The sequence below is a fragment of the Castor canadensis genome, chromosome X, assembly GCF_047511655.1.
Source record: "Castor canadensis chromosome X, mCasCan1.hap1v2, whole genome shotgun sequence".
Lineage (NCBI taxonomy): Eukaryota > Metazoa > Chordata > Mammalia > Rodentia > Castoridae > Castor > Castor canadensis.
The window spans coordinates 108,391,656-108,401,665 of record NC_133405.1 but is presented as its reverse complement, the minus strand read 5'-3'; the positions used below and the strand labels follow the sequence as shown (position 1 = coordinate 108,401,665).

General features: G+C 39.1%; 1 pseudogene; it reads left to right on the top strand.

The window, feature by feature from the left end:
- Positions 1–8,548: 8,548 nt before the first annotated feature.
- LOC141419493 (ferritin heavy chain pseudogene) lies at positions 8,549–9,085 on the top strand (annotated as a pseudogene).
- Positions 9,086–10,010: the final 925 nt, after the last annotated feature.

The following is a 10,010-nucleotide window of genomic DNA, read 5'->3' as shown; positions in this document are numbered from 1 at the left end:
GAAAGGACATTCATTTATAGTATGAGAGTTGTATAAAGAAGAAAGAGTGTTGCCTTGTTCAGTCTTAGCTGGGAATGACTCAAAAGTTTGACTATGCTGTGTATGCCGACAAATGATCACTCAAATGCCACAAGTACTGATTTGAGTATTACAAATAAATTTCAGCGAATAAGCAAATTTTCAAATCCTGAATCTAGAAACAAGGTTGAACTATAATTTAGGTAGTTGGAATTAAAATCCAGACATAGATACCATAGAGACAACTATAAGTATTCCTTATATGTTTTTACCTTTAGAAAGTATTTAAAAGAATGAAATCCACATAAAAATCCTTACCATAATATTTACTTCATCTACCCATTTGAGGTTTGAAAATTAAAAGTTTGAAGCTAAATGCCATTCCCATTTTAAAGAACATTTATGCACTCACCCTTTGAAAGGAAGTTTGCTGTACATTACCTATTATTTTCTAATTGCTGCACAACAAATTATCATAAGTTTGATGGCTTAAGATGACACAAATTTAGCTTACATCTCTGTAGGTCAGAAGCTCAACATGTCTGCCTTTGAGCTAAAACCAAGGTGTTGGCAAAGCTTAATTTTTTCTGGAGGTTTCACGGTAGATCTGTTTATATTTTGCGTTATTAGAAGTTGTCCACATTCCTTGGCTTGTGGTCTTTGTGTTCAATCTTTCAAGTAAGTCTCATCTTCCTCTGACCATAACTAGGAAATAGCTCCTCTTCAAAGGACCTCTGTGAACTTAGTCCACTCAAGTAATCTATGATAATGTCCACAATTCCAGGTCCTTAATTTAATCACATGTATAAAATCCCTTTAGTCATGTGAGATAGCATACTTACAAGTTCCAGGCATCTTCTGGTGAGAAGTATTATTATGTCTCCCACATAATTACTTTAAAAGAATTAATTTCACATACCCTGTAAAGACCTAAGCCAAATAACTTGTACTTAGGAGATGTTTCTCCTTTGTGTTTATTTTGCAAAGATCATGTTGGTCCTCAAAGATTACTAATTTTTATGATAACTGAGTCTTAGAAACCATGTAAATGTAGAATTTTCTCTTTTGACAAAGCTTTAGTAAAACATTTACTGAAGTCAACTGGAACATCAAATTTACAATAAAGCTATCTAACATGCAACCTCCAAATTGTGTTTGCGAGTCTCTAAAAGAAATTTTATAGAACTCAACTGTTATTTTCTAGGCTTGGCTATGAGTTGAGTTGGGTTGGGTTGAGTACAGGTTTGCTCTACTTGTCTTCTCATTCTGTGACATGTCCAGTGCATATCCTTCAATTATGGGATACAAGAAATATAAGAGGCCAAGCTCAAGGAGGTGGAGGTAAGAGGATCATAGTCTGAGGACAGCCCAGGCAAAAGTGCAAGACCCTACCTGAAGAAAAAACTAAAAGCAAAAAGAACTGGGAATGTGGGTCAAGTGGAAGAGTGAGGTCCTGAGTTTGATTCCTCAGTACCACCACAAAACAAACCAAGCAAGCCCAGCCATGTTAGCACATTTATAGCTTCTAGTAAATTTCACAATCTTTTTATCTTCTTACATACCAATGATCAAAGGAAATGACATGGGACATCCAAAATCAGGGGACAGGGAAGTATTTACCACTACCAATGAAGTCATGGATAAGGCAGAGAGAGAAGAAAACTTGTGAGTAAATAATACAATTTATTACAAAAGAACAAAGAGTACAATAGAATTCCTGGAGTGTTGGGGAAAAGGAGAATGGAAAGAACCCAGTCTTTATCTTGGGTCTCCAAACAGCTGCTAGTCTCAGGCTGACTTATAGGGTTGGAACATTGCAATCATTGACAGCAACATCCATAAGTTACACTGGGCAATTAAGCCATAAACACTGTGACAATTCAGACTTTAAAAGCTAATGATATATTTTGTTCATGACATGAATGTAGTTTGAGTAAATTAAACAATTTTCATAAAAGTATTTGAAGACATGTCGTTAGGCTTCCATCAAGTGGCCACCAAGAGTCACTACTCAAGATGGATAAGTAAAGTGAATTAAAGGCAAACAGACAAACAAATAAACAATAAAACAAACATCTGGAAGAGTTGGGGCCCAAAGGTCTAATTCAACCTATTTTAAGGGTAATAACATATATATTTCTTCCTCTTAGTACATACACCATGTTTGTTTGGTTTTTTATATGCCAGGAATCTGCTAAGGTTTTTTTCTTTCTGTAGGAGGCTCCTGGTAAAATTTGGAAATTTTATATCTTTTCACACACCATTGATTAAAGAATTAGGGAAAAGGGAAGTGTTTACCACCACCAGTGATGACATGGCTATGACATGGAGGGAAGAAAAAACTGAAAGTTAATAGTGCATATTTATAGAAAATTAATGAGTATTTGTTGATGGATTTAATTTAACCAGATTATTTTTCCTTTAAGGAACTTAAAATCTTTGCTTTGAAATACAAGGTTTTGATTTTGGTATGATCAACTGTGTCTCTTTTTTGGTTTTGGTGTCATATCTAAGAAACTAGTACCTAATCCAAGATTATAAAGATTTACTCCTGTATTTTCTAAAAGTTTTATCGTTTTATTTCTTACATTTAAGACTGAGATCTATTTAATCCATTCCTTTTCATGTGGCTGTATAGTTATCCCAGCACCAATTTTTGAAAAGACTATTCCTTACCTTTGTCAAAAATGAACTGACCATAAATGTATGGTTTTATTTCTGGATCTTCAATTCTATTCCATTGATCACTTCTGTTCTTATGCTAATGCCACACAATCCTTATTAATGCAGTTTTATAGTAAGCTTTGAAATCAGGAAGCATGATCCTTCCAGTTTTGTCTTTTTATTTCCCATATAAAGACTTTTCAATTTCTGACTCCCAAACAATACATTTTTTATAGATATGTGTTGAATCTGTAGATCACTTTGGAGAGTATTACTATTTTGTTGAATGACCATGGAATGCCTTAATATTTATTTAGGTGTTCTTTAATTTCTTTCAAAAATATTTTGTTGGGTTATGTAATAATCTTGCACTTATTTTGCCAATCTTATTCCTAACTACTTTGTTGTTTTTGATACTATCATGAATGGAATTGTTTTCCTAATTTCATTTTCAGATTGTTAATTGCTGCTGTTTAAAAACACAACTGATTTTGTGTAATAATTTTGTATCCTGAAATCTTGTTGAATTTGTTCATTAGTTCTTATAATTTTGCTTTAAAAAGACTTTAGGGTTTCTTATGTACAAGATTATGTCATTTGAAACTAAAAAGTATTACATCTTCATTTCCTGTCTGGATGCCTTTTTACTTCTTTTTCTTGGGCTAGAGCTCCAGTACAATGTCAAATGAAGGGAGGAGGGAAAATATAATTGCCTTATTCCTCATCTTAGAGGAGAGTTTTTAGGTTTTCACTTTTAAGAAAGATGCTAATTATGGGTATTTTGTATATGGCTTTTATCAAGATTAGAAATTTGCTTTATATTCTCAGTTCATTAATTGTTTTCATCATGAAAGAGTGGCAGGATTTGCTAAATGTCTTTACTTCGCTTATTGATATGTCATTTTGTCATTTATTCTATTACCTTCATGTATTGCATGGATTGCTTTTAATATGTTGAAAAAGCCTTATATTCATGGGATCAATCCCATTTGGTCATGATATATACTAATTTTTTATAAGTTCCTGAATACAGCTTGCTGGTATTTTGTTCAGAGTTTTTATACCTATGTTCATTAGTAATATTGGTCTATGGTTTTCTTTTTTCTGATTTTTTGTCTGATTTGAGCACCGTGTCTTTTAAAAACTTCCACTTTCCTACATTGTTTTTGTTGCTAAGTAGATAAGATTTTTCATCTTTCCCCAAATCACTCCACTTTCCAGATCTCTAGTTACTCATTAAAGGAAAATTAAAGAGAGTGAAATTGAGAGTGAAGGAAAGAGAGTGAAACTTCGGAAAGGCTAGTATAATCTCAGCTATGACAGGCATACATGAATGATCACTAAGTAACTTTGACTTAGATTAAATTGTGTGGCTTTATCAACAGGTCTTTTGATAATTGACTTGATCTCTCTAGAGCTTTATAGACTCCATTTCATCAAAGGATAGCAAAGTAACTCTAGCCTACACATGAATACTTACTTTCTTGCTTTCACATGGACCAAAACTTCACTGTGACCACCACTGTCACTATTTCTAAGGAGAAAACAAATACTTCGCCTTTAAACAGCAATTGGACATGTCTATTCTTTTTCCTTTTTTATTATGATTATCCCCCTAGTGAAAGAGTAAGGACAGGGTCTAGTAAAACTGTGCTGACAGTTCTCTCACTCTGAACATTTTGACACAGGTAAAATAAAATTAAAAGAAACAGCAAAAAAAAGCTATAAATAAAAATTTTTTATTAGTCAAGCACAATCTCAGCCAGAATGCTGTATTTCAGTCTTTTCTTTGAGGGCCAAAGGTTAGGAAAATAATTTACAAAAATAAATATGATTTTAAATTGGCTTTTATTGTCCAGCCACTTGGTTGTAGCCATGTGGGGAATAGCATTCAATGGACAAAGCTTTGAGCAGTTGCTTCAATTTACTTAGGCCTAGACAAATCATCATTTTCCTCCATGTCTGTGATCCAATGTCCTTTGGCATAATGCAGTGGGAAGGGAGTTCTTACTTCGACCTTAGAATTGACCCAGTGGCCTCTTACTGGAATTCAACCCCTCCCAAAAGTAGATTTCTTGCACTCCTGCTTCATTCAGGGGCTTCAAAGTTAGCTTTGTCTCAGTTTATAAAATATTTCCTGAGTTGCAACTAACTCTTCCTTCCCTCTGCTTGATTTGGGATTATTTTGTTCTTCCTTCTGTTAGTTTCTTAAGATGGGAAGTTAGAAAACTGATTTGAGACCTTTCTTCTTTTCTAGTATAGGCATTCAGTGTCTTAAATCCTATCTAAGCATGAATGTTGATGTGGTGTGCTTTGCTATCATAGAATTTCAAATAATTTTTAATACATTTCAATCTTTTATTTGACTGAAGGATTGTTTAGATGTGTGTTATTAGTGTCCATATATTTGGGGATTTTTCAGATATCTTTTTGTTCATGATTTCTTGTTTAATTCCATTGTGGTGAGAGTATCTTTGGGGAGGCAGTACTGGGGTTTAAACTCAGGGCCTTGCATTTGCTCACTTTATCATTTGAACCATGCCTCCAGCCCATTTTTGATTTAATTATTTTTCAGATAGGATTTCAAGCTTTTGCATGGGGTTGGCCTCAGACTGTGAGCCTTCTACCTATGGCCTCCCACTGTTAAGAAACCCAGGAAAGATCTGAAAGCAAGCTCCCTCCACCCGCCGGGCCCCGGTTTCACAGATGTGTTAGTGTGGTATGCTGTAACCTTGTGTTAATGTGGTAAGTTGTAACCTTGTGCTAGTATGATATGTAGTAACCTCCTAGCAAGAAGCTAACTGCCACATTTGTGTTTGCTTTTGTTCTTCCGGTTTATTTGCTTCTGCATTCTGAGGCATAAAAACCCTGCAGCCTTGAGTTGCGGGGCTAGTGCCATTTTGGGAGAGATCCAGGGTCCTGGCCCACTGGCATAATAAATCTTCCTTTCCTCCAGCCACCTGGGTTTGAGTCTTGTTCTCGCTGGTCCAACATTCTTCCCGCAATACCACATAATTGGAATCACAGGCATAGGCTACTATACCTAGCTTGTTTGTTGAGATGTGTTCTTGTTAACTCTTTGCCTGGTCTGGCCCTGATCAGTAATCCTCCCAATCTCCACCTCCTGAGTAGCTGGAATTATAGGTATGATGCACTACACTCAGCTCATAATTTAAATCCATTTAAATTTATATTGTTGTAGGTCCAAACTATGGTCCATTTTTTGTAAGGACTTCATGTGTACTTGAAAAAACAGTTTCTCTAAAGAACATGATTCTAAAGTTACCCCTCTTATGTTTCTTTGTGTTTAACATGAGTATTATGCATTCTTTCTAGTCCTCTTTTCCCCCTGATTATAAAAAGTAATAATCCACTGGTTGCCTGCAGAGAGGACACTTACTTGGTTTTTGGCCTACGTGAATTTAATAACCATTTGAGAAACAATGGTTGTTTTTATTGTTGTGCTAAGTGGGGGTACATTATGGCATTTACAAAGGTTCTTACAATGTATCAAATATATCATACTGGAATTCACCCTCTCCACTGTTGCAGGAGTGCTTAGACAGAGACAGAGTCCAAACCTTTTGGGAAGCAAGTTTATTAGGCAGGCCGGCAGTGACTCAGTGGACTCGAGTCCAAAGGCTGAGCCCCGAGAACAAAAGGGGTCTTCCTTGCCATTTAGAGCAGGTTACAGAAATGGGGGGATACAACTTTCCCATACATAATCACATGTTATTTCATTGCCTGCTTTAACCTCTGGGGCAAGGTGACCCTTCTCTGGTCTCCAAATGACATTTCCCAGCTCCGTTTTTTCTTTGTTTCACTGTAGCACTCATTAATCTCTCTTCCCCCTCCCTGCCTTCCTGCCACACCACCACTGTTTTTTATTCCCCTCCAACTTCCCATTCCTGTAATAGTTTTAACAGGTATCATTTTTGCGTCTACATACATGTTGTACACACTTTTTTGCACAATATTCACCCTCTTACTCCCTTTCCCCACCCCTCCCCCTCCTGCTGGTACCAACCCCCCCTTGGGCAGGACCTGTTCCATCCTCCTGTACTCTGATTTGGTAGAAGAAAAATTACATTGTTTGCTTGTTTGAGATAAAGGTAGCTACACAGGGAGTTTCCTTGTGATATTTCCATGTATATATGTATTATAACCCCAATAGTTTCATCTCCTTTATTTTTCTTCATTCTTCCTTAGTCCCTTTCATATGGTGGTTTCAGCCAGTTTAAGAATTCTATATTCATTCTTGTACAGAGAGTATATCAACCATATTCATCTTCTTGGTTTCTTTCTTTAACCCTACCCTCCCTATTGACCTCCCCTTAGGGTGACCAATGAGGATTTTTATGAGGAAATTTTTATGAGGAAATAAAGGATATTTGAATCCTTGTTGTGGACTAGGCGCAAAAACATTATGTACTATAGACATAAACTAGAATGGATACAGTTAGAAAAGTAGAAATTCAAGGAGTGCTTTCAGATTGATAAATCCAGAGAATTAAAAACATGTGCAGTAGAAAGCCAATTATACTCAGAGAAAGTTCAAGAACAGCATCAATGAAATCAAATGACTACAGAGTTCCTGGATTTACTATAAAACAATAACTCTGAATGCCAGACTTTGCCTTCCCCAGCCTTGTTCTGCCCCTTCCCCTACCTCTGCTTACAGTGTGCATTAAGCACAAGTGACATGTGAACCTGTTTAGTCCCCCAAAACTACACTGGAAAGATAGGGGATCACTATATTTGGAAGAGAATTCAAATTTCAGCACAGCTTGAAGCAACTGCAGAACTGCAAGACACAAAACAGAAGCACATATCACCCAGAGGAGAGACCCACTAAAGTCTTCCAATGTTAGACATGCCCAAATTTTGGCAAATAGGTTGGTCCTCTTTCCACCGGCAAGCTCCATGCCATGTATCGCCAAAGGAGAGGAACACTCCCTACTTGACACACATGGCTACCCACCTCCACATGTACTAAAGAAAAAAGTAAAGAGGAAATCATGATGAACAAATAGAACTAATTCAGGAGGAAAAAAGAGAAGAGAGACATTTACCAAAAAATTTAAATTCATATTCTCAAAATTATAAGGAAGATAGTAGGCTTATAAATTGAAAACAGGTGGTAATAGAAGGGAACAATGAAGGATAAGAGAAAGTCCTTGGAGTCTACAAATACTATTGGAAAATTTAATTTGCAACAGAGGCCAGCAGAGCAAAGTTGCTTAGGTGCTGATGAAACTCAATGATTGTGCCATAATCCTGACCCTTGACCTCCAATCTTTGTCCCTGCCCTCAGAAGTGTCATTAGTATAGACACTGAAGTCACTGAGGAGAGCTGTCATTCAGATAAAGCTTTATGATACTGAATATAACTGATGACATCAGAAAAAGCACTACATTTAATGAAATGATGACATTTGCACAATATTCAAATAACTTGCTTAAAGAAACCATCAAAATGATAAACTCAAAAGTTTGCACTGTTCACAAATAATATTAAAAATATATAGGTCAGGTGATTAGTGCAGAACCTCCCTTAAGGAACACAGCACTAGTGCTCCAGCCCCTGACCCCTCATCCCCTGACCTCTGACTTCAATCAAGAGAGCTCCTCAAAAGCCCTAATTCATCACTTTCAGGCTTCCATTGCCCACTTCCGTTGATGAAGCCCACTAACCTCAGCGTCGCCTCAGACTCGCCTGGCTGGACGCCCGTCCTCTGCAGCTGCTCCCTGCCCACATTGAGGTTCCCGTGAGGGCACAGCCACCGCAAACTCTGCCGCTGCCCACTCTGCACCAGCACTGCCTTCTTCGTAGTCGCCGTGCTCATGCTGCCAGTGCCACGCGCCATGGCAGCCGCAGGTGCAACGGAATTATTACCTTGACTGTGAAGCTGCTGTCACCGCCCAGATCCAGCTGCAGCTGTACCCTTCCTACGTCTACCTGTCCACGGCCTTCTACTGCGACCGCGACGAGGTGGCCCTGGGGAACTTCGCGCGCTTCTTCCTGCGCCAGTCCCACGAATGGAAGGCCCGTGCGGAAAAGCTCCTGTTCATGCAGAACCAGTGTGGCGGCCGCATCTGCCTACATGATGTCGCCAAGCCAGACTGCGACGACTGGCTCAGCGGCCTCCAGGCCATGGAGTGCGCCTTCCACCTGGAGATGACCGTCACCAAGAGCATCCTGGAGCTGCATCAGCTGGCCACCGACAAGGGCGACCCGCACCTCCGCCACTTCCTACAGCGCCACTATCTGCGCCAGCAGGTGGAGACCCTGGGGGAGTTCACTGGCTACCTGACCGACCTGCGCAAGGTGGGAGCCCCAGAAGATGGCTTGACTGAGTACCTCTGTGACCGGCTCACCCTTGGCGACAGAGACAAGGACTAAGCTGGGACTATCCCCATGGCCATGGGGTCTTCCCTGGAGCCACTAGATAGGGCATGCATCAATTGCCTTTCCAGCATGTTCACTAGCTTTTTTTTTTCTGTTTGACAATTGTTTCCAGTAAAGTTATTTGGTTCTCAGCAAAATCAAAGTGTCCTCTTGACTAGTGCATGCAAAACTGTCACCTTTAAAGAATGAGGGCAGATCCCCATGCACGTTTAAAATAGGTATCTGGGATTCTCTCCACACACTCATGCCCCATCCTCTCCAAGAGGTGTGGGGGGGTGCACAATACATAGGCTCCTGGAAAACACCAAATTTGCCTTCCCCTTAAAAGCAGGGTGGGCATGGGTGGTAAAGTGGGCATGGGCTGTGAGGCATGGCTGGGTGTGACATTGGGCTGTCTGGGGCCCTGGTGTCTGCATGGTCAGAGCATAAAAACATGGTGCCTTCAGGGCAGAAAAGAAAGAAACAAGATTAGGCTAAGGAAGCAATCCTAACCCCAAACTGAAGATCTAGAATGAAGGCCCTAGTCCACATAGACATTCAACAGCTGAAGAATCTCGAAATTTGATGTCCCCAGTCAATGGCAGCAGCAAAAGTGCACCCACTAAGAAAGGTGAAGTGTGTGCATACATGCAATCTTCCACCTTCTTCAGCTTTTTGGTTCCATCTAAGCTCCTAGCCTATTTGACAGTGACCCACACATTCAGAGTGGGTCTTCTCTACTCACCACTTTGCTTACCCACATGCCAATCCTCTTTGGAAACATTCAGACAGACAGACACACACACACACACAAGCACACACATAATTTGTTTTTACCAATGCTCTGGTTGTCTCTCCAGACAAATTGACATCTGAGATTTAACAGCTCAGAAACATTATAACCAGTGTAGGTGAGAGACTGGGAGACTAGTGTGGCTCA